The sequence below is a fragment of the Lithobates pipiens genome, unplaced genomic scaffold, assembly GCF_037356315.1.
Source record: "Lithobates pipiens isolate NorthernLeopardFrog02 unplaced genomic scaffold, aLitPip1_a1.2 Scaffold_18, whole genome shotgun sequence".
Classification (NCBI taxonomy): Eukaryota; Metazoa; Chordata; class Amphibia; order Anura; family Ranidae; genus Lithobates; species Lithobates pipiens.
Window position 1 is genome coordinate 114,876,491 of NW_027507758.1, and position 26,128 is coordinate 114,902,618.

The window sequence follows — 26,128 nt, forward strand, 5'->3', positions numbered from 1 at the left end:
CATGGGTCTGTTCGGCAACAGCAGCAATTAGGAACACCATTGCTGGCTGCAGTGGTCTGGGACACTTGCAGTGGTATTGCAGGGATTGGGAACAATGTTGCTGATGCACTGGTCTGGCAACACTGAGAGTGGTGTTGCAGTGATCAGGAACATTGTTGCTTGCTTACACTGGTCTGGTGACACTGGGACTGGTATAGTGATGATCAGGAACACTATTGCTGGCTTACACTGGTCTGGTGACTAGGGATGAGCCAGATGTTCGTCCGTTCACGAATACCGAACATTATGACATATAAATGGAAACATGTTGAAATAAATACAGTAATACATAAAAGTGAAATAATATGATTCCTTCTTATTATGTTTGAGTTGGATGGAGGTGGATCTATCAGAATCTTCGAATAATAACATAACAAATCGATCCAAAATTAATTTTATTCCATTTGTAACGCTTGCATCCCAATGGCTCAGTTCAATATTGTCCAACCAGCTCATTCTATTTCTCTTTGTGGATTGGACTAGCAGGGATATGGCCAATCTTCCAAATCTTCCAAAAGAATAACAGAACTCCTGAAAATACAAATTGATTCAAAACAAATAATATACGAAAGTAATCCAAATATACAAAATACATAAAAAATAAATCACTCTAACATTAAGATTAAAGTGGTTGTAAACTTTCCCCCACAACTTTGTCCCATGTAAATCAGCATAAAAAAATCCTAATGAACACCGCTTGTAGATATCTCCTTACTTGCATAGTATTGTTGTAATCCTTTTGTTCTTTAGAATGACATCACTGAGCATGCCCAGATCTCCCCTAATTTACGGCACACTCTCTATGTGCTTGTCTATCTGTTATCAGGACTACCTACAGCACACCACTGAAATCCCAGGAGGCTGCTTAATCACTCAGAGCTTCCTCCTACACCCCCATGTGACCATGTGACATCACATGCAGTGTAAACCTGGCCATTACTGCAGTCTTATCAGCTGAAACTGATAAGACTGACACAGGCAAACATTAGATAATCGGCACAAGTAAATACTATGAAATAAAACAAGTCAGCTATGAACAGGGAAGCAGGGTTGCCATAGAAACGTTGGATTGAGAAGGAGGCTTGGTTAACAGTACAGAAAGTGCTCAAAGTAAGGGGTAACCCCTGGAAACAAGTTTTTTAAAGTTTTCTTTAAACAGTAAGTAATATGCGATTTAATGTGGCAGCGAGCAGGAACAATGTTACTAAATCTGGTGTAAAGTCACTGCTTATGTAATACTGGTGTGGCAGTGATCATGAAACTGTTGATGGCTTACTGGTCTGGTGACACTGGTTTAGCAGCGATCAGGAACAATGCTGCTGTCTTACAATGGTCTAGTGACACTGGTGTAGCAGCGATCAGGAACAATGTTGCTGACTGCACTGGTCTGGTGACAGTAAGACTGGGGTTGTGGCAATCAGGAGCACTGTTGCTGGCATAAACTATTCTGGCGACACTGGGACTGGTGTGCCTGTGATCAGGAACACTGTTGCTGGCTTACAATGGTCTGGTGACACTGGGACTTTTGTGGTGGCAATCAGGACCACCATTACTGGCTTACACTGGTTTAGCGACGCTGGGACACATGTGGGGGGTGATTAGGAACCCTGTTGCCGGCTGCCCTGGTCTGGTAATACTGTACTGGTACAGTTGTGATCAGGTACACTGGTTGGCTGCACTGATATGGTGACATTGTTATTAGGTGGCTAGCGATCAGAGACATTTGCTGGCTGCACTAGTAAATTGATTCTGTACTGGTGTGGCTAGTGATCAGGGACACTGACTGGCTGCACTGGCATACAGTGTCATCAGACTACCAGCTTATACCCCTGATCACTAGGCACCCCAATACAAAATCACCATAATGACCCTTGGCTCTAGACTTTGTGAGGCCTTAGGTAAAACTTAGACATGAGGCCCCACTCACGCCCATAATGGGAAAAATATTATAAAAACGATAAAAATTAACTGTATAAATGCATATACTAACTTAAATCCTGAGAGAATGTGCAGACAATGATACAGGAGACGGTCTGAGATTGTGCAGCCATGATACAGGAGATGGTCAGAGACTGTGCGGCCATGATACAGGAGACAGTCAGAGACTTTGCAGGCCGGCTAGGAATAAAGCAATATATACCTAGCAAAAGGGCCAGATATGGAATAAAATTATACAAGCTGTGTGAGAGAGCCACGGGATATCTGTATGCGTTCCGCATATATGAAGGAAGAGATTCCCAGCTCCAGCCCCCTGAGTGCCCAGCCTACATGGGCACAACTGGAAAGATTGTATGGGACCTGGCATACCCACTTCTGAACAAAGGATATCACATATACCTTGATAACTTTTACACCAGCCTGCCCCTTTTCAGACACTTATACCTTGCAAAAACCCTGGCCTGTGGAACCTGCAGAAAAAATAGAAAGGGCTTCCCACAATCACTGGCAAACAAAAAGCTGCGAAGGGGGGAAAGAGCATCACTGAGATGCAACGAAGTGCTGGCCTTGAGGTGGAAGGATAAAAGGGAAGTGTACATGATGTCCACCATCCATGAGGACACTACAATTGATGTTCAAAGAAGACAAGGTCCCACTGAAAAGCCAACGTGTGTCCAAGATTATAATCTCTACATGGGGGGAGTGGATTTCAATGATCAAATGATTCAGCCCTATTTGTCAATAAGGAGGTCCCGATTCTGGTACAAGAAAATAGCAATCTATCTAATCCATTTGGCCATTTATAATTCCTACATAGTCTACACCAAATCCATGGAAAGCCCCGCCCCCTTCCTAAAATTCATCAAAGAAGTTGTCATGTCCCTCATCTATCACCAAAGACCCCCCCCCCCCAGAAGACCTTCGCTCTGAGGCTGTTTGCCGACTTCGTGAGCGCCACTTCCCCTTCAGAATTGCACCATCTGAAACGCCGAAGACAGCAAAAAAATGTTGTGTGTGCACCAAAAAAGGGTTTCGAAAAGATATCAGCTACCATTGTCCCGATTGTCCCTCCCAACCTGGCCTTTGCATTGGTGAATGCTTCAAACTTTATCATACATCCCTAAAATATTAGCCCAAATTTGTAACCATTTCCCCATTTTCATTATCTGTGCTGACCATTTATCATGCTTCCCCAAATAACCATGCCACTGCCTTCCACGTGAACTGACCCTGGCCTGTTTTTTGACTATGCCTCTGCCTACTGTTTAGACTGCTTCTACATGAACTGACCCTGGCCTGTTTTGTGACTATGCCTTTGCCTACCGTTTAGATTGCTTCCACGTGAACTGACCCTGGCCTGTTTTACCAACTACGCTTATGCCTACCGCTTGGACTGCTTCCACGTCATCTGACCCTGGCCTGTTTTATGGACTATACTTTTGCCTACCGCTTGGACTGATCTGTTGCCCTGCTACTCTAGGACACAGGGGTCTCACATGTGAGGGGCTCCAGAAATGTTTTTCCGGATGGAGGAAACAATTTTTATTGTTTTTTCCAGTTTTCGGAATAGGGTCTGGAGTCTGGAGGCTTCTTAGAGATTTGGGTGGGTCGAAGCCTCTACCCCTGTGCCCCTGTGCACAGGTCTTATGTGATTGCGGCCCTCAGCCTGCCGCTGACTTACTGCCACCATGCCTCTGCCTGCCGCATGAATGGACCACACCGCTACCTGGACTATGCAAATAATTAGCTGTAGCAAGAGGCAGTATGTTTATGAAGGGCTGGAGAGCGGTGCGATAATGAGTGTCTGCAGGTAACAGTGTACCAGGACCAATATTATGGCTGTGCTGGCTGTCTCTGCCTGGACAATTTCTATGGACTGCCGTGCTGACAATATCCTTGTGCTGACTATAGACAATATTCCTGCCGGCTGCCTTGATAATTACCATTGCTGTCGCTAAGCACATCCCTGCCTGCTGCCTGGACCAGCGCTCTGGTGGATACTACACAGGTAATGCTTTTTTTTTTTACCCTTTCCACAATAGAATTTATTTTGGATTGTAATTCTTGGTATGTACATGCTATGTGTTAGAAATATGAAGGGCCTTCAAAAAAGATAGGTTGCCAAGAAAACTATATGTCATTTATGCTCCATTGAAGTCTATGGGGGCCGTACTTGAAAAGTCAAAAGTTCCCATTTTGAAGGCTTATATGCAACTAATTAGCCATAAAAAGGGAATGAGGGTCTGGGTACTGCCCTGGGGGACATGTATCAATGCAAACATTTTTTTTTGTTAAAAGATTGTTTTTAAAGGAGCAGTGATTTTAATTATGCTTAAAGTGCAACAATAAAAATGAAAAATTCATTTAAATATGGTGCCTGGGGGTCCCCTTAGTCCCCTTATACCCCTTAGTCCTCTTAGTCTGCCTGTAAAGTGGCGCATCTGTAGCATATATAGAACATGCTGCAGCAAAAATAAAATTTCTAAAGAAATTTAATAGTCAAAACACATTTAAATTAACTTGCGCATGCATTTTCTGGCACCCGTATTTATTTTGGGGGGGGGCCATGCCGTTTTTTTTTTAATTTAGACATGGGGTCCCCCCAAAATAAATACCAGACCCTTATCCAAGCATGCAGCCTGGCAGGTCAGGAAAGAGGGGAAACAAACAAGCGACCCCCCCTGAACCATACCAGGCCACACGCCCTCAACATGGGAGGTGCTTTGGTACCCCAAAGCACCTTGTCTCCATGTTGATTAGGACAAGAGTCTCTTCCCTACAACCCTGGGCTGTGGGCAGGGGGCTTATCGGAATCTGGAAACCCCCTTTAAGAAGGGGCCCCCAGATCCCCCCCCCATGTGAATGAGTATGGGGTACATAGTATCCTAACCATTCACCATAAAAGTGTCAAAAAGTAATAAAAACACAGAGAGAGTTTCTGACCAATATCATTATTAAAAAAATAAAAAAACTGTATCCCCTCCCCTGATCTAAATTCATTGGTAATCACGATGCCTGCCGCACCTGAAAAAGGAAAAAAAACCATTCCGCAGTCATTGACGGCTGACTGTCGAATGCCTCCTCTGCCGTCACGCCGTTTTTTTTTTTTACTATCTATTTATTTTTTTACTAATGATTTACTATTTTTTGAAAGTGCACTTGGAAGTGCAGTCGCTGTAAATCTGAGAGGTAGATCTGAAATGATGGGAAGCTCTGCTGATTTTATCATCCAATCATTTGCAAGCTAAAATGCTGTTTTTTATTTTCCTTGCATGTCCCCCTCGGATCTACAGCGACTGCACTTCCAAGTGCACTTTCAGTGCAATTTCAAGTGCACTTTGCACTTTGCACTTGTAGTTTGCATTTGTAGTGCAACGTGGATTTGCCATTTGTAAATAACCCCCTTAGGGTCAAATTTGTCCACCGCGATGTTGCAGTCCCACTAAAAATCGCAGATCGCCACCATTACCAGTAAAAACAATAAAAACAAAAAAATAAAGTCCCTAAATCCATCCCGTAGTTTGTAGACGCGATTAACGGGCGACCCCGCCTTCCTTTGACATCACGTGGCCTCAGCGGGGGGCAGGGTCACCCGTTTACGTCACCGGGTGGCCCCACCCTCAGCTATATAACAGCTGTTGTCGAGAAGAAGCATCACTTGGCGGGAGCCTCCCATGGAGATGGAGCTATTGCGGCTTTTTATTTTTATCTTTTCAGTCCATCGGGCGGCGTGAGATGGATCTACATCACGGGACATTTTTATTTTTTAATTTATGAATTTTTTAATAAAGGACTTGTCCCAAAGCGTCTCCTGTCTTTTTTACTATTTTTGACAATTTTTTTTGTGAAATGGTAGGGCCACAATGTACCCGTTACTAATTTACATGAGGGGGGGCCGCGATCTGGGTGTCTATTTGGTAAAGAGGGCTTAAAGATTCTGATAAGCTCCCCGTCCACAGACCCCCACAACCACTGGGCAAGGGTTGTGGGGATGAGGCCCTTGTCTCCATCAACATGGGGACAAGATGCTTTGGGGGGCTACTCTGAAGCATCCTCCCTATGTTGAGGGCATGTGGCCTTGTACGGTTCAGGAGGGGGGGGGCGCTCTTTCGTCCCCCCTCTTTTCCTGTGGCCTGCCAGGTTGCGTGCTCGAATAAGGGTCTGGTATGGATTTTGGGGGGACCCCTACACCATTTTTTTATTTTGGTGCAGGTTTCCCCTTAAAATCCATACCAGACTTCAGATCTGGTATGGATTTTGGGGGGACCCCTATGCCATTCTTTTTTCAATTTGGCACAGTGTTTCCCTTAATATCCATACCAGACCTTAAGGGCAATTTTTATTTTTATTTCTGGTCCAGGGTTTCCCTTAATATTCATACCAGACCCAAAGGGCCTGTTAATGCACTGGGGGGGGAACCCAATGCTGTTTTTTTCAATTAATTGTATCTATATTGCCGAGACCAGACAATTCATAGTTTCATAGTTTGTTAGGTTGAATAAAGACACCAGTCCATCAAGTTCAACCTGAGTGTCTACAATTGTCCCTATCCCTGTACATTGCACACTCACATCGGTCCCTAACCTTAAGGAGCCCACAATTCAAGGTCCTCATTCATATACTATGGCCAATTTTTTTTGACCGAAGCCAATTAACCTACCTGCATGTCTTTGGATTGTGGGAGGAAACCGGAGTACCCGGAGGAAACCCACGCAGGCACAGGGAGAACATGCAAACTCCAGGCAGGTAGTGTCGTGGTTGGGATTTGAACCAGCGACCCTTCTTACTGCTAGGTGAGAGTGCTAACCACTACACCACTGTGCTGCCACATTACAGCCGTCATCAGAAATGCTTTTGTAGGACTTGTGTGTGCCGGGACTGCTGCTCCTCTGAAAAGTAATCCATACACATATCGCTTTTCAGAGGCATTTGAAAGGCAGTAAAGAGGCATTGCCTCCTTACCACCTGTTTTAATCCCGTAAATGCAGCATCACTATACCGCAACTGTGCAATCCTCCAGCTGCAGCCACAGCATGTGTACAACCCCAGCTGCTCCCTCTGCAGCTAAAGGGGGAGAATTTGGGGGCGGTAAAAACAGCTTAACCATGTGGTTTTACTGCCCCTCCAACCTGACATGTGAACAAGCCCTTGGTTCACATCTGTGTGGCTGCCTGTGAAGGGCAGCTCATTCATTTCAATAGGCTTCCCTACCCACAAAAATGCAGGGAAAGAAGTCCCTGAGCTTTTTTTTTTAAACTGCACTGCACCAAAAGCACCCCACATTTTCCAATGTGTGGGGTACCATTAAGAATTAACGGTACCCCTTAAGAGCAGAGCACTCGTCTGTGTGTCGGGAACTAGTGCGACAAAGGCAAGAGAATTCTTGTTGGGCCGTGTATTAGTGCTCGAACGAACACACAGACCGATTGTTAATGGTTCAAAGAATGTCAGGCAAAATGGTCGGCCCTCACCTATGTTCACTTCATCAAATATGGCCCTCTTTGAAAAAAATTTGAATTTATGCTCCTAAAAAGCATGAAGGTGGTCCTTGGGTTTTGGGCCCCTCTGCGTGGCTAGGCTGTGAAAAAGTCTGACACATATGGCATCCCCATACTCGAGAGGAGTAGCAGAATGGGTTTTGGGGTATAATTCTAAGTATGCCTATGACATGTGTTTGAAATATCTTATTAGTTGACAACTTTGTTTAAAAAAATAAATGTTAATTTTCTTTCCTGCATTTTCCAAAAAACTTGTGGCATTTAAAAAAATTTATTAAGCCTTCTAGAAAATACCTTGGAGTGTTTGCTTTCCAAAATGGGGTTATGGGGACATGATGTTTCCATTGTCCTAGTGCTCCAGGGCCTCCAAAAATATAAAAGGTAGTCAAGAAATACGCCTTAAAAGCCCAAAGGGGCTGCTTGGATTTTTGGCCCCTCTGTGCAACTAGACTGTGATAAAGTCTCTTACATGTGGTGTCCTTATACTCAAAAGGCATAGCAGAATCTGTGTTGAGCTATAATTATAACCATGCCTATGCTGTGTATAGACATACCTTATTTAGGGAGAACATTCCTCCACTACCTCAAAAAGTGATCCAAAGGCTCTATAGCCGCTTAGATCACTTTTGCATTGAAGGTAATAATCATCTAATAAAAATAATACCTGAATCATGGCTGTAGCCTCAACCATGATCCCGATATAACGTCTTCAAACTTATGTTGTTTATAAACAGCATAACGATGGATAATAAAATGTCTAGGGGTGTCCTGACCAAGCGTGTGACGTAGTGCATCAGTGTGATGTTTAAAACCTGCTACAGCAAAACTGACATTGAGAGAGATTGCTTAAACTGCCAGCAAAATGACAGTTCCTGGACCTTTTGGTTTGTTTATAAACAAAGCAACCAGGGATTCCATTCTTCTGTGCCAGACTCTTGTCCTAAATGAGGGTCTGGTGTAGATGTTGATCGACTATCACAGAAAAAAAGTGGGGTTTGCCTCTTATTCATTTCAGGCAGTTTGGATGCCCCATGCAAAAAAAAAAAAAAAATATAGGTCAAATTCTATAAAAGACCCTTCAGGCCTGGAATGGATTTTTTTTTTGGGGGGGGGGGGGGGGGGCGGCACCACTCAAACATCAAGTAAAAGAAAGCATAAGGGTCCTCCAAAAAATCCATACCTGATCCCTATCTTGGCATGCAGCCTGGTCAGGAAAAGCGATTAGCATGTGCTTCCTCTCATAAACCATGCCCCCCATGTGAGCAAGTAAAGTGTACCCCTACTCATTCACAAAATATATGTAAAGTGTAAATAAAGAAAGAGACTGTTTTTTACCAAAACCAAAAATGTAATATATTGCATGTTACCAGTCATAAGATGTGGAGGCTGCATCCGTTTTCTTTTTCAGGTTTTTTTCCCTTTGTTTTCACCTGGTGATCTAGCCAGTAACACACCTCCTGTATTAGAGTGTCCTCACTCTGGATGAAGGAGCACAGGGGGGACAAGTCTTGACCGTAGCATTGTCAGGGGATAGGTTAGATGCAATGTTAGATGCATTAACAAATTTAAATACACCAATAAAATGATACTGAGTTCAACTAATAATTTATAAGCAGTTACAGCAAATAGTGTTTTTCTTTTTGTGATAAAGTTTTTACATAAATAAGTACAAGACGATAATTTTAAGTACCCCTATCAGTGGTAAATGGTTTGTCTCATCCCTGTAATTGATACATTTGTAGGGGAACTTATTCTTTTGAAAAACAAGACACTTACTGGGTGGATCACCAGATCAAAATGCCTAAAATAGAAAATGAATGCAGCCATTATACATCTAAGAATTTGTACACTGCAATAAAGTAAATGTTTGCTTTTGGGTTTAATACTGCTTTCATGAAAAAAAAAAAAGTTCCATGATGTACTGTACTTTCACAATCAATCACGTCATCCAGCAATGTAGATCTATGTCAATCATGATGTTCAATGTCTGCTGACTCACCAAAGGAAAGAACCCAGAGACACTGGTCTGTGCCATTGCTTCAGTCCTGCTGAATGACAGGTGGATGACAGCTAATATGTACAAAGGGACAGGGTCTCCTGGGTGACATCATTAACCATATATGAACATGAACATATATGGTCAGTGACTTCACTGTGATCCCCAGTGCCCTGTCATTTGGTGGGAGTGACGCTATGGGAATAAACTTGCCTTGGCATTTTTTTTCTTTTGACAGGTGACTTTAAAGCATATCCCTGGGCATTTTTTGCAATAAGGCACTGCGTTACCCAAATAAAATGTATATCCTTTTTTCCCACATATAGAGATTGCTTTTAGTGGTATTTGATCACCTCTGTGGTTTTTATTTTTTGCTCTATAAACAAATAAAGGCCGCCAATTAAAAAAAAAAAACAATATTTCTTACTTTCTGCTATAAAACAAATCCAATAAAAAATGGAAAAAAATCAAATTTCTTCATCAGTTTAGACCAAAATGTATTATGCTACATGTTTTTGGTAAAAAAAAATCATAATAAGTGTATATTGATTGGTTTGCGCGAAAGCTATAGCGTCTACAAACTATGAGATAGATTAACGGAATTTTTATTCATTTTTTTTCACTAGTAATGGTGGAGACCAGCGACTTAAAGCAGGACTGCAACGTTGTGGCAGACAAATTGGACACTAAGGGATGCTTTTTGGGGACCAATGACACCAATACAATGATCAGAGCTAAAAATATAGCAGTTTCAGAACCCCCACAAGCATACAGAACGTGCAGAAACATTTATCTATACTGTTACAGGACACTCATTTAAAAGAAATAATATGTGTAAAACCCAAGTTCTCTTATAGAAAGGCGCCCAATATCAATTTAAAAAGCATATATCACCTTTTTCTCTATCGTCAGCATGTATCAGTGCTGTAAGCTAGTCTACTTAACCTGTGGCTTTGTCCAACATAGACAAAAGGAGTTCACTGTAAAAGGGATCAAATATAGGATCAAAGAGTTTTACACATGCTCTTCAGAATATGTGGTATTGTATGGTATGTTGTCTGTCTTGCCCCTGCGGTCTTCACTATGTAGGCAGAACTATATGCACCTTGCGTAAATGATTCTGTGAACATCGCCGGTTTATTGAGGATGGCAGGGACAAGCATAGTGTCCCTAGACATTTTGCCAAGTATCATAATATATCTACAAATGGATTAAAAATTTGGATTATTGAAGATATCCCTGGTGGTCTCCCTAAGGCAGAGAGATTTCAGTGTCTCTGCCAAAAGGAGACATATTGGATTTATGCCCTGGATGTGTTGTCCCCAGGAGGTATGAATGAGGAGTGGGAGATTAGCACTAGTCTGTAAACTGACCAATAGTGATGGACGAACTTCTGACGGGACGTTTCACGAATGTGGACCGTGAACGCGGCCGATAGTTTGCGAACCGTAACGTTCACGGCGGGCCCCATTGACCTCAATGGGAGGCGAACTTTGCAAACCTACAGGTCAAATTTGCAGCCACAAAATAATTACTAGCTGTGCAAACATAGTCCCACCACATGGCCAATGACATAACACATGTATGAGGTGAATCTGGGATCGACAACTACAAGCATTCTTTTTTTATATGTGAAATTGTGACAATTCAGGACTGTGGAGCGCATGAAGGCAATGGAGGAGAGGGAAGGTCAGGGTAGGCAAAGAAGAGTGATCTGACACCAGCACCATGATGGAGAGCACACACATCAGCAGCGTGACATAAAGCACTGACACCAGCACCGTGATATACAGCACTGACACCAGCACCGTGATAGAGAGCACTGACATCAGCAGCGTGACATACAGCAATGACACCTGCACCGTGATAAAGTGATCTGACACCAGCACCGTGATAGAGAGCACTGACATCAGCAGCGTGACATAAAGCACTGACACCAGCACCGTGATATACAGCACTGACACCAGCACCGTGATATACAGCACTGACACCTGCAGCGTGACATACAGCAATGACACCTGCACCGTGATAGAGTGATCTGACACCAGCACCGTGATAGAGAGCACTGACATCAGCAGCGTGACATAAAGCACTGACACCAGCACCATGATATACAGCACTGACACCAGCACCGTGATAGAGAGCACTAACATGAGCAGCGTGACATACAGCAATGACACCTGCACCGTGATAGAGTGATCTGACACCAGCACCGTGATAGAGAGCACTGACATCAGCAGCGTGACATACAGCAATGACACCTGCACCGTGATAGAGTGATCTGACACCAGCACCGTGATAGAGAGCACTGACATCAGCAGCGTGACATACAGCAATGACACCTGCACCGTTGTAGAGTGATCTGACACCAGCACCGTGATAGAGAGCACTGACATTAGCAGCGTGGCATAAAGCACTGACACCAGCACCGTGATATACAGCACTGACACCAGCACTGTGATAGAGAGCACTGACATCAGCAGCGTGACATACAGCAATGACACCTGCACCGTGATAGAGAGCACTGACATCAGCAGCGTGACATAAAGCACTGACACCAGCACTGTGATATACAGCACTGACACCAGCACCGTGATAGAGAGCACTGGCATCAGCAGCGTGACATACAGCCCTGACACCTGCACCGTGATAGAGTGATCTGACAGCAGCACCATGATAGAGAGCACACACATCAGCAGCGTGACATAAAGCACTGACACCAGCACCGTGATATACAGCACTAACACCAGCACCGTGATAGAGAGCACTGACATCAGCAGCGTGACATACAGCAATGACACCTGCACCGTGATAAAGTGATCTGACACCAGCACCGTGATAGAGAGCACTGACATCAGCAGCGTGACATACAGCACTGACACCAGCACCGTGATATACAGCACTGACACCAGCACCGTGATATACAGCACTGACACCTGCAGCGTGACATACAGCAATGACACCTGCACCGTGATAGAGTGATCTGACACCAGCACCGTGATAGAGAGCACTGACATCAGCAGCGTGACATAAAGCACTGACACCAGCACCGTGATATACAGCACTTACACCAGCCCCGTGATAGAGAGCACTGACATCAGCAGCGTGACATACAGCAATGACACCTGCACCATGATAGAGTGATCTGACACCAGCACCGTGATAGAGAGCACTGACATCAGCAGCGTGACATACAGCACTGACACCAGCACCGTGATATACAGCACTGACACCAGCACCGTAATATACAGCACTGACACCTGCACCGTAAGCAGCCCCAGGAGGAAGTCAGCATAGCACAGGGATGGTGGGAGCCCCTCATAATAAGCATAGCACAGGGATGGTGGGAGCCCCTCATAATATGCACAGCAGAGGTACAGCCCCAGGAGGAAGTCAGCACAGCACAGGGATGGTGGGAGCCCCTCATAATAAGCAGCCCCAGGAGGATGTCAGCATAGCACAGGGATGGTGGGAACCCCTCATAATAAGAAGCCCCAGGAGGAAGTCAGCACAGCACAGGGATGGTGGGAGCCCCTCATAATGAACATAGCACAGGGATGGTGGGAGCCCCTCATAATATGCACAGCAGAGGTACAGCCCCAGGAGGAAGTCAGCACAGCACAGGGATGGTGGGAGCCCCTCATAATAAGCAGCCCCAGGAGGAAGTCAGCACAGCACAGGGATGGTGGGAGCCCCTCATAATAAGCAGCCCCAGTAGAAATATGACACCGCTCAACCTCTTCAAACAGGAGGGTACGGGCATATAGTACGGTGTGCTTTTTTGGACAAGGAAGTGAGCCAAATGAAGAAAGAAGGTCTGTGTGCTCGATTAACAAAATCGTTTATAGACATATACATGGTCTACTGGTCACATGTGTTGAATTCCTCCGAGATCCATGCCTCATTCATTTTTAGAAATGTGAGGTAGTTAACACTGTCGTGAGCTAGGCGAGTACGCTTATCGGTCACGATCCCCCCTGCTGCGCTGAACGTCCTTTCAGACAGGACACTGGACGAGGGGCAAGCCAACAGTTCGATTGCAAATTGGGCAAGCTCTGGCCAGAGGTCAAGCCTGCCCACCCAGTAGTCCAGGGGTTCATCACTCCTCAGAGAGTCCACATCGGCCGTTAACCCGATGTAGACGGTCTAGGCGTTCCCTGATGCTGGATCCGGATGACACCTGTCGATGGGTCAGCTGAAAGAATGACCTCATATCAGAAGTCACCAACACATCTTCAAACCGGCCTCTTCTTGCAGGTGCTGTTGGATTGGTACCCGCAACTCCTTCTCTGGGAGTGGGAACTGCTCCTCTGCCAGCGCACGCAAAAGCAGAATGCAGCATTTCTCAAAGCAAGGCCTGGAAGTGCTCCATTCTGACAGCCCTCTGTGACGGTGGTAGCATTTCCGCCATTTTGTGTTTGTACCGGGGGTCTAAGTACCGGTCCTTGACCCTTATGCTTTTTATACGGGGGTCCCTATTAAAACACTGGAGCATGAAGGCCCCCATTTGCACTAAACTGGAAGCGGTGTTGTGGTCTGGCCCCTGCTCATCATCCAGGATAATGTCATCCTCTTCATTCGCCTCTCCCCATCCACGCTCCCAGAAAGGTTTAAAGCATGCTCCTCTTGCTCCTCCTCATCCGCTCCGGCACCATCCTCCTCTGACTCCTCTTCAGACTCCTGTTGTTCACTTGTCTCAGATAGAGTAGCCCCCCCTGGGAATTCATCCAGCATTGCGACTTCCTCATCTTCCCGCTCCTGCTTCTCCACAGCTTGATCAATGACACGACGCAATGCACGCTCCATAAAGAAGGCATAAGGTACCATGTCACTGATGGCGCCATGGCTGCGACTGACCAGTTTGGTGATCTCCTCAAATGGCCGCAGAAGTCTGCATGCGTCGCGCATGAGCAGCCACTGCCGCGGTGAAAAAAAACCCAGCTCCCCAGAACCTGTTCTGCCGCAGAGTTCATACAGGTAGACGTTAACTGCACGTTTCTGCTGGAGCAGCCTATCAAGCATATAGAAGGTTGAGTTCCATCGCGTGAGGCAATCGCAAATAAGACGTCTGACCGGCAGATTGTGTCGCCGCTGAATGTCAGCAAGGCGAGCCATGGCCGTGTAAGATCGTCTGAAATGGGCCGAGATTTTCCTTGCCTGCCGCAAGATGTCCTGGACCCCAGGGTATTTGACAACGAAACGCTGCACGACCAAGTTTAAGACGTGTGCCATGCATGGCACGTGCGTAATTTTGCCCTGTTTCAATGCGCTAAGCAGATTGGCACCGTTGTCACACACCACTTTACCAACTGTCAAATTGAGCGGTGTTAGCCACTGATCTGCCTGTGAACGCAAAGCTGAAAGGAGTGCCGGGCCAGTGTGGCTCTTGGCTTCCAGGCACAACAGACGCAGCACAGCATGGCAACGTCTCACCTGGCATGTCGAATAGGTTCTGGGGAGCTTGGGCGGTGCAGCGGAAGAGACGCTAGCAGCGGAAAAGGAGGAGTCAGCCGAGGAAGAGAGGGAGGAGGATGGAGTAGGAAGAGGCGGAGAAGAAGAGCCAGGCCTGCATGCAATCCGTGGCAGTAAAACCAAATCTACACGGGTGCCACGGGTTACATGCTTGACGGCCATCAGAAGGTTCACCCAGTGGGCAGTAAAAAAGATATACCTTCCCTGCCCGTGTTTGCTAGACCACGTGTCTGTGGTCAGATGTATCTTGGCACCGACACTGTGTGCCAGAGATACATTCACTTGCCGCTGAACATGGCCATATAGCTCTGGGATGCCCTTCTCTGAGAAATACTTCCTTCCTGGGACCTTCCATTGTGGTGTTCCAATGGCCACAAATTTTCAAAAGGCCTCCGAGTCCACCAGTTTATATGGCAGTAGTTGGCGGGCTATCAGTTCTGACAAGCCAGCCGTCAACCGTTGGGCAAGAGGGTTATCCGGCGTCATCATTTTTTTTACGCTCGAACATTAGGCCCACAGAAGCCTGCCTTTTTGCAGAAAAACGTGAGCTTGGCGTGATGGAAGGTGGAGTGGAGGACAATGGTGAGGAGAGAGGAGAAGAAGTAGAAGACGAGGCTGGACGGTGAGAGCCTGGAGTGTGGCTTTGTGTGTTCCATTGCTCCCACTGGGCTCGGTGATGGCTGCTCATGTGCCTTCTTAAGGCGGTCGTCCCTAGGTGAGTGTTTGGCTTACCGCGACTAATGCGTTGACTGCAAAGATTGCAGATGGCAACACTATTGTCAGCAGCGGACACGTTAAAAAAAGCCCACACTGCGGAGCCATGTGCCGGCGTCCTGGGAGCGCCAGATGTAACCGTACATGGTCGATGACTCGCTCCTGATACATTAGCAGTCTGCTTTGTCCCTCCTGTGCAATGTAAGTTATTCCTGCCTCTCCTCCCTATCTGCTGGTCCATATCTCCCTCTGAACTCCCCTCCTCTTCCTCTCTTGTGGACACCCACGTGACATCACTAGACACGTCATCATCAACGTCACCTTCCCCACCACTATAAGTAGAGATCTCAGAGTAGGCAGCAACACCAGGGACCAACCTCCTCCTTGGGCTGATCTGGGTACTGTCGTCAGACTGCTGAGTGGCGGTTGTTGCTACCTCCTCTTCCTGATCCAATGCCATGAGTGGCTGCGCATCAGAAATGTCTTGATATGGATCGGAAAATAATTCCTGTGACTCAAGCGGAAGGTATGTGGTGGTGGTGGTGGTGGTGTTGTTGGTGGTAGTGTCTTTGGGGGTGCACATAGCAGAGAGTGAAGAAGAGGGTGCAGATCGAGAGGATGAGGAGGGTGCAGAAGATTAAGGCTGAGTGAGCCACGCAACCAAGTCTGGTGCGTCCTTTAAAGTAATTGAACGCACCTTCTGCAACTTCCCACTTTGGCTCAAGCCTGTTGCTCCTGCCCTACCCCTACCACCCCTGCGGAAGGGCCTGCCTCTTCCTCTGCCTGTCATTTTTTAAATGACCCTGTGACAAAACTCTCAGTCCCTATACTGATAAAGGACTGCTGCAGAATAGGGCAGCAGTCAGCAGTAGGGCACCTCAACCCTATATATTGTGGACCTATACCAGTCCTTAAGGATTAGCAGACTGTACCTCACTCAACCCTATGTACTGTAGTACACTATACCTTAATAGTCCTTATAAGGAGCTTTGTGGAACTAGTAGGTTGTGATTAGCAGACTGTACCTCAGTCCCTATACTGATAAAGGACTGCTGCAGAATAGGGCAGCAGTCAGCAGTAGTGCACCTCAACCCTATATATTGTGGACCTATACCAGTCCTTAAGGAATAGCAGACTGTACCTCACTCAACCCTATGTACTGTAGTACACTATACCTTACCAGTCCTTATAAGGACCTTTGTGGAACTAGTAGGTTGTGATTAGCAGACTGTACCTCAGTTCCTATACTGATAAAGGACTGCTGCAGAATAGGGCAGTAGTCAGCAGTAGTGCACCTCAACCCTATATATTGTGGACCTATACCAGTCCTTAAGGATTAGCAGACTGTACCTCACTCAACCCTATATACTGTAGTACTCTATACCTTACCAGTCCTTATAAGGACCTTTGTGGAACTAGTAGGTTGTGATTAGCAGACTGCACCTCAGTCCCTATACTGATAAAGGACTGCTGCAGAATAGGGCAGTAGTCAGCAGTAGTGCACCTCAACCCTATATATTGTGGACCTATACCAGTCCTTAAGGATTAGCAGACTGTACCTCACTCAACCCTATATACTGTAGTACTCTATACCTTACCAGTCCTTATAAGGACCTTTGTGGAACTAGTAGGTTGTGATTAGCAGACTGCACCTCAGTCCCTATACTGATAAAGGACTGCTGCAGAATAGGGCAGCAGTTAGCAGTAGTGCACCTCAACCCTATATATTGTGGACCTATACCAGTCCGTAAAGCGGGAGTCCGCCGGGACTCCACATTTTTTATTTTTTTTTAAAGCCAGCAGCTACAAATACTGCAGCTGCTGACTTTTAAAATAGTGACACTTACCTGTCCAGCGCGCCCGCGATGTCGGCACCCGAAGCCGATCTCTAGATCGTCTCTCGGGTGCTGCCGCCGCCATCTTGGGTATGGGAATCAGGAAATGGAGCCTTTCGGCTTCATTTCCCGGTTCCCTACTGCACATGCACGAGTCAGACGGTCCCCGCTGCCTCTGGGATCTGTGTGTTTCCCAGCAGGCAGCGGGGCACTTGCGGAAAGGGGCAGGCACTTGCGGAAAGGGGCGTAATCTACACCCCTTTCCGCAGAGAGCTATCCCGGAAGTGGGTGCAGATACTTGTACTGTACAGGTATCTGCACCCCCCCTCCCCCCTGAAAGGTGCCAATTGTGGCGCCGGAGGGGGGGGGGGTTCCGATGAGCGGAAGGTCCACTTTAGGGTGGACCTCCGCTTTAAGGATTAGCAGACTGTACCTCACTCAACCCTATATACTCTAGTACGCTATACCGTACCAGTCCTTAGAAGGACCTTTGTGCAACTAGTAGGTTGTGATTAGCAGACTGTACCTCAGTCCTTATACTCATAAAGGACTACTGCAGAATAGGGCAGCAGTTAGCAGTAGTGCACCTCAACCCTATATATTGTGGACCTATACCAGTCCGTAAAGCGGGAGTCCGCCGGGACTCCACATTTTTTATTTTTTTTTAAAGCCAGCAGCTACAAATACTGCAGCTGCTGACTTTTAAAATAGTGACACTTACCTGTCCAGCGCGCCCGCGATGTCGGCACCCGAAGCCGATCTCTAGATCGTCTCTCGGGTGCTGCCGCCGCCATCTTGGGTATGGGAATCAGGAAATGGAGCCTTTCGGCTTCATTTCCCGGTTCCCTACTGCACATGCACGAGTCGGACGGTCCCCGCTGCCTCTGGGATCTGTGTGTTTCCCAGCAGGCAGCGGGGCACTTGCGGAAAGGGGCAGGCACTTGCGGAAAGGGGCGTAATCTACACCCCTTTCCGCAGAGAGCTATCCCGGAAGTGGGTGCAGATACTTGTACTGTACAGGTATCTGCACCCCCCCTCCCCCCTGAAAGGTGCCAATTGTGGCGCCGGAGGGGGGGGGGGTTCCGATGAGCGGAAGGTCCACTTTAGGGTGGACCTCCGCTTTAAGGATTAGCAGACTGTACCTCACTCAACCCTATATACTCTAGTACGCTATACCGTACCAGTCCTTAGAAGGACCTTTGTGCAACTAGTAGGTTGTGATTAGCAGACTGTACCTCAGTCCTTATACTCATAAAGGACTACTGCAACATAAGGGCAGCAGTCAGGTATAATATTCTTTCTATATTTGGAAGAAAGAATATTATACGTGTACAAGCCTATTACCATACCAGTCCTGAAAAGAACCTTTGTGGACCTAATAGTAACAGCTACTGATTAAACTGACTGTTCCTCACTGCCACACACAGCTTCCTGCCTGTCCCTATTTAAACTGACAAAACACAGGCTGCTGTAACAATAACTTGAATAGCACTCAAAACTATATCCTGTGCTACTTTACCATACCAGTCCTGAAAAGGACTTTTGTGGACCTAATAGTAACAGCTAATGATTAAACTGACTGTCCCTGCTGCACACAGCGTCCTGTCCCTCTCTCTACACTGACAAAAAGACAGGCTGCTGCAACAATGACTTGAATAGCAGTGCCTCAAACCTATATCTTGAACTACACCTAACACCTATACCATACCAGTCCTTAAAATAACTTTTGTGGACCTAATAGCTAGCGATTTGGGTCACTGCAGTCTCTCCCTGCTCCACACAGCAACCTCTCCCTATAGTGACTTACGAAAGAATGTAAAATGGCCGCCGGATCGGGTCTATTTATAAGTTAGGGGGAATGTCCAAGTGTCCATGTGCTGTAATGTCTCAATTGACTGTCCTGTATCACATGATGGATGTGTCATCATAGGTCAAAGTTCTTTTACACAGTAAACATGGAAGTCCGCTGGGCAAACAGAGGCAATAGTCCGCCGATCGGGCGGACCGTGAACAGCCGAAATTCGGGGGCGAACCGCCCGCCGGGCAAACCGTTCGGCCATCCCTACTGACCAATTGTACTATATTCATAATGCCATCATACCTGCCCATTAACACCTCTGATATTTGTTCCCAACGGGCATTCTTATTGGTTAATGGGGTATTCGGTATATCTCTGACATATCACCAGTAAGTGAAAAAAACGGATGAATAATAATTTATGTACATACCACCATTGGTTTTGGCTGGCTTATACACAGTATGGTGACTGGCTAGCAATATACATGCATGTTAACATACATACCGTATATATCTATTCTCTCTGATACTGAGTATTTGTCACCCTAGGATAGTATCTTTATTACCTTGCTTGGTATGGTTCCCTTGCACGGTCAATTTTTATTTAAGACTTACTGTTCCATTATCAATTTTATATATAAATTCTTTGATATCACAAATACAAAATGAGCTGATACTGTATGACCACCTCAAATCTGATTACTCCTAATCAGTACAAAGAATTAAAGTATAGCTAAAGTCAAAACTTTTTTTTTAGTTTTCGCTAGAGGGGAGATGGATTAGAACATCTGCCAGGTTATTATTGCTGTCTGTTACATAGATTCACCCTCTCTAATTGTCTTGTTTACCATAGTCATTGTGAAAGTAAAATAAAATCCCAAATTTTGGTTGTCGCAAGAAAAGTAAGGGAACATTTTCCAATATGGACACTAGTTCTGATCTGAGGGTCCCCAAGGAATTCCCATTATTTGCAGGGATTTCCTTGCACTTCCTGTTTGGCTATGGGACAGGAAATGAAGGGAAATCTCTACAATGAGACACAGATGGCAAAAATAAATTGGACAGGGGTTATAACCCTCCCTTGCTCTATACAAAATGGAAAAAAAATCTTTGCCTATAGTTCTGCTTTAAGGATGGGTTCTTATATGTATGTGTACTATTGTTTATAACCATAGAGTTCATATTATGACTATTTTTTAGTTTTTTTAAATTCTTGAATGTTGGCTAAGATATGGAATTGAGTCTGTATTTTTGTATTCTGTTGAATACTGTACTTAGAAGCGCCTTCTGTCTCTTTTCTCCAATTCAAAGATTTTTATTAGATTTTGCAGATATTTAAAAAAAATAGCACATTACCATTTTGGTTTGAGGCTCCATGCACACTGGAGCTCATAAATGTCTGTTTTTGGAGTTGGCGTTTTTTTTTATAGAGTGGAGCCCATAAACTCCACTCTATGCTATCCTATGTGTCCATGCACACATGGATGTTTTTTAGTTTTTTTTCAGCAGTGGAGTTTATGGGCTGTTCTCTGAACACCATAAAATCACATTCAAAGTGCCGTTTTTCTGACCACAAAAAACTAAAAAAAAAACACTGAACACCGATAAATGCCCATAAACGTGCGTTAATTAGAGTTCAGCGTTCTATTTTTCAAAACATTGTGGAAGTTTTTAGAATGCATCGTGAGATTTTTGGCGTGTCCTCTGTGTATTTTTATTTAAAACGCCCATAAACGCTAACGATAAAAAACGCGCATAAACGCTGGTAAAAAACGCTGGTAAAAAACGCTGGTAAAAAACGCTGGTAAAATCACGTTTTTCAACCAGTGTTTTCTGCCAGCAATCTGGCATCCAGAAAAAGCTTTTTTTAGCTCCAGTGTGCATGGAGCCTGATAATGTCACCATAAAACAGATATAAGATGTAAGCGAACAAAATACTGATCATGTATTTTGTTCTCTTTTCTTATCCACATCAGAGCTGCTTCTCCTCCTTGAAATGCTATTGCAAGTGCTATTCAGGTCTTCACCTACTTTACCATTGATGCTGATGCTGACAGTAATGTGAAGTTTTCTGGTACAGCTTATTGTAGAAAAGTCCTGACAGAAGCGCCATACTTTACCTTCCTTTCTACACCATAAAATAAAGTGCCCAAACAAGGATCTGTATGGTAGGATCACCAGCTATTATTTTAATGAAAGTTGCAGTTGTATAATAAAATAATAAAAACTTTTGAATTTGCATTAGTATGTTCAAGATTATGTGAGATTTTTAGTGATTTGGATCTAGATCTACTTTAACATTATTACTAGTATTATTAGCCAGTGGATCTCTAAGTACCTGGTTTCAATAACAGATTTTGAACGCTTTACAAGAAAAAGGTCTTTATGAGCAGAAGTTACAGGTGAATTATAATGCTGGCTAACATATCTTGCTGTGCAGTGACTATATTGGCATTTTTAGATTGTGCTGACCAGCAGAGGGAACCCACCAACTGTTTGCAGCAAGGACTGGCTCTATTGTTCCAACCATGGCCCTGAGACTGGTCTGATGCTATATACAATGTATCAGTATTTACAATGCAGATGCCTGGATTTGGTCAATTCTGCTATGGTAATATATATAATTAAACATAATCATATTTATATACTGAATTACAGAACATATTTTCTAGCATTTGTTTATTAGTATATATTTTTATTTTATCTTAAACATTCTATAATGATCTGTTACAACTGTAGAATATATGTACCGCAAATCCCATGCCGTTTTCAATTTATGGCTCCCCCATCACTTTAATAGTATCATACATTAGTATCATTGTACACAGACTTTTCAGTTTTGCTTCTGAACTGGGTTTGTAAAACATTCCCGCAGTATTTGGAACATTGGGGTTGATGCACTTAAATTCAAATAGACTGTGCACTCTGCAAGTGTAGTTGTTCCAGAGCTTAGTAAATGAAGTAAAGTTTCACTTTGCAAAGAATACCCAATCATATGTATGGGAAATGAAAAAAAAAAATTTTTTACTTTCATGTGATTGGATGATGGAAGTCAGCAGAACTTCTGCTTATTTACTAAGGTCTGGAGCAACTGATCTTGCAGTGTGCAACTGCACTTTGCAAAAAGTACAGTCTATTTGCCTTTAGTAAATCAACCCCATAAGGTCATGTTAATACATCAATGAATGTGATATTTAACAAACATTCAATAGTGGTAAATCAATCACTGCCATTTAAAACCAGGAAGATTGACCTGCAGTACACGTTTAGTGAATATCAGATTCACTGCTTTATAAATATGCCCTGAAGTGTATGATTTTTAATTTTGATGATATGAAGCAGTATACAGAGTGCAAACGGATCATATGATGGGGGCAGATATGAAAACATTAGGGTTGATTTACTAAAGGCAAATCCACAGTGCACTGCAAATACACTTATGCCGTGTACACACCATCGGAATTCCGGACAGAAAAAGACAGATGAGAACTTTTCATCGGAAAATGCGACCGTGCGTATGCTCTATCGGAATTTAACCGTCCGAATTTCCGTCAGCCAAAAATTTATAGCATGTTCTCAATTTTCCCAACGGAAAAACTTTCTATCGGAAATTCCAATCGTATGTATGCAATTCCAACATGCCAAAAATCACGCATGCTCAGATTCATTTACGAGACGGTTGCTATTGGCTACTGGCTATTGAACTTAATTTGTCTAGTCCCATCGTACGTTTTGTACGTCGTGTTCTACATGATCGGAATTTGATGTGGCCATGTGTAGGCAAGACAGCTTGAGCGGAATTCCTTTGGGAAAACCATCAGAGCTTTTTGTACTTGTAGTTGTACTTGTAGTGCAAAGTGAATTTGCCTTTAGTAAATCAACCCCTGTATGGCTAATTTACTAAAAGCTTGTGCACTTTGCAGAGTGAATTTTCATTTAGCTCAGTGAATGAGATGGAGCAAAATAAAAATTTGCTTTGCAAAGAATACCCACGTTCATGAAATTTTTTTATTTTTTTTTGCCACGCACATGATTGGATTATTAAAGTCAAAACAGCTTCACCTCATTCACCAGGCTAAAGGAAAATTTGATTTGCAAAGTGAAAATGCTCTACTCCTTTATTAACCTCCCTGGTGGTGATCCCGAGTCTGGCTCGGGTTGGGATTTCAGTACCATAAGCGGTAACCCCGAGCCAGACTCGTGATCGCATTGCTGTATACAGGGAGAGTTACTTACCTTGTTCCCTGGATCCAGCGATGTCCTCCGCGCTGTGTGATCGAGCTGTCCTCCGCTCGATTCACACAGTGCCGAATGCTGCTGAGCTCCGTTCCCTGCGACGTTACGGCGCACGAGAGCGGAGATCGGTGCCAAATTCAAAAAAGTAAAAACACACAAAACACACACAGTACTGTAATCTTACAGATTACAGTGCTGTATAAAAAAAAAATACACATCCCCTTTGTCCCTAGTGGTCTGTCCAGTGCCCTGCATGCACTTTTATATTATAAATACTGTTTTTTCTGCCTGGAATTTGGAGATTGTCCATAGCAACCCCTTTATGTCAAAAGTGATTTTAGACCAACCAGACCAACTAGAAAACAGCGATAATTAAATTATAATCACTTGCAGAATTGAGCGATAGCGATTTGTGGGGAAATTCGTCATCAAACACTAAATCTAATGACAGCGACAATTCTGCAAATGAGCAAATTTCTGTGTTTTTGGATTTGATTACATTATTGAATAATTTTTATTATTATTTATTATATTATAAATTTTATCATACCCGGGATGTCTGCTAGACTCTGGTTTGAACAGATTTAAGAGAGTTATTCCTTGCAGGCCTACCATTTAAAACACCAAATTTCCATGAAAAATAATTGTACCACTTTCAGCACCTAAAACCAGAACTAATCATACCGCCAGGGAGGTTAAATCAGCTATGCCATGTATGACATGGAATGAAACCTAAAAAAAAAAAAGCTGACAGTTGGGCATTTTATGACAAAAGAGGCCCTATTGTACAGCCCAGCATACATTTAGGGCACCACTTTGTGCTATGACACCATTTGGTTGATTTGTTGAAACTGGAGTGCAGGATCTGGTGCATAGAAACCACTCAGCTTCCAGTTTTTTTGTCAAAGCTGAAGTTAGAAGCTGATTGGCTACCATGCACAGCTGCACCAGATTTTACACTCTCTAGTTTTAGTACTGTATTGATTTTTATAAAATAAAGTATTGCAAATGTCTCCGAAGTGGGTGCTGGATGCATCTATCTGTATGGAAGAATTAGAAGCTGACAGCAGCTTTCCATTGCACCGCATCCATCCATAACAGGTGAGCAGTGACTTGCTATTTACTGTGAGCAATGAAATCCATACATTTTCCTATCCACACTAAATAGCTGATAAATGGACAAATCTCTGCTGTCAGCTATTGTGTTCTGACAGCTGGCACCCAAACTGTGACTGTAGCTGATTGGCTGAAGTCACTCTTTGGCCAGCTTTTTTCTTCCCAGCTTTTTCTTTTTCCCAAAGTTTGTTTAGTTTGTTCAAAATCTTTCATTCCAAAAAACATTAAAGTGGAACGTCACTATTTCATTCAACATTGACTATTTTTAATCCCGTACACACGGTCGGACATTCCGACGTCAAAATCCATCTGTTTTTTTCCGACGGATTTTGGCCCAAACTTGTCTTGCATACACACGGTTGCACAAAGTTGTCAGAGAAATCCGATCGTTCAGAACGCGGTGACGTAGAACACGTACGACGGGACATAAAGAGGGCAGTAGGCAATAGCTTTCGTCTCGTAAATTATTCTGAGTCCATTGGAATTATCTACACACGATCGGAATTTAAATGATCGGATTTTGTTGTTGGAAAATTTTAGATCCAGCTCTCAAACTTTGTGTGTCAGAAATTCAGACGGAAAAAGTCAGATGGAGCCCACACACGATCGGATTTTCCGACAACAAGATCCGATCGCACATTTTCCGTCGGAAAGTCCAACCGTGTGTACAGGGCATTAGAGAACTGACTACAGTGTGCTTTCCTGCTTATTGTGGTCAGTTTTTAATCGGAAAGCAAGGGGACTAGCAGGAATGCCAAGGATTTCACATAAAAGAAGCAATAAGAAAAGAACAGGATACTTTCTCATACAAGTACAAGGTACAGCAGGCACGTATGAGGAATATGACATTTGAGAAAGGTCTGCCAGATGTCCTTCCCCTCCTGCCCTGTCCACCAGTCACAGATCTCATATTGCTAATCTCCCACAATGCATTGCGTTCTGTAAGCTGTGGAGGAACAGTTGCATGAAAGGATTTCAGAGCCCATTCACTGAAGGAGGATAGTAGTAATATGAGTTTTGTGAATGGCGAGGGGGCAGAAGGAGGCAGAAGGGTGGCCTGTATCCAAAAGAAAAAGTGTGAGGAAACCCCTCCAAAGTGCAGAAGTTCCTTGGTGTCACCAGGAGCACCATTGCGTCCCCATTAGAAGATTTCCCCTCTATTCTTGTTTTGCTGACAACTGAAAATTCTGGATTTTCTTTCATTTTCACTCTGTGTGATAGTGGTAGACAAATAGAGAGGGTATATCTCTCTGATGGGGGTACAGAAAGCAATACAAACCTGACAGGTGTTGTACTCCCTCTGTGTTCTGTTCAAACCTAAAAAGAAAAAAATGTAAGAAAATGTCAGTTATACTTTAGGGCATTGTGGTAAAACCAACTATATTCTGCTTTTAGTACAGTTATCCTTTAACCAGTTGCCGACCGCCGCACGCCGATGTACGTCGGTACAATGGCACGGGCAGGCATAAGGACATACATGTACGTCC

At 44.3% G+C, this 26,128-nt stretch overlaps 1 long non-coding RNA gene across 1 annotated transcript; it reads right to left on the reverse strand.

Annotated features, from left to right (window-relative positions):
• Positions 1-335: 335 nt before the first annotated feature.
• Positions 336-26,128, reverse strand: LOC143990078 (uncharacterized). Its single transcript, XR_013277140.1, has 2 exons — positions 25,921-26,128; positions 336-570 (listed from the first exon to the last, which is right to left on the reverse strand). It is a non-coding gene; the product is annotated as an uncharacterized LOC143990078 (long non-coding RNA).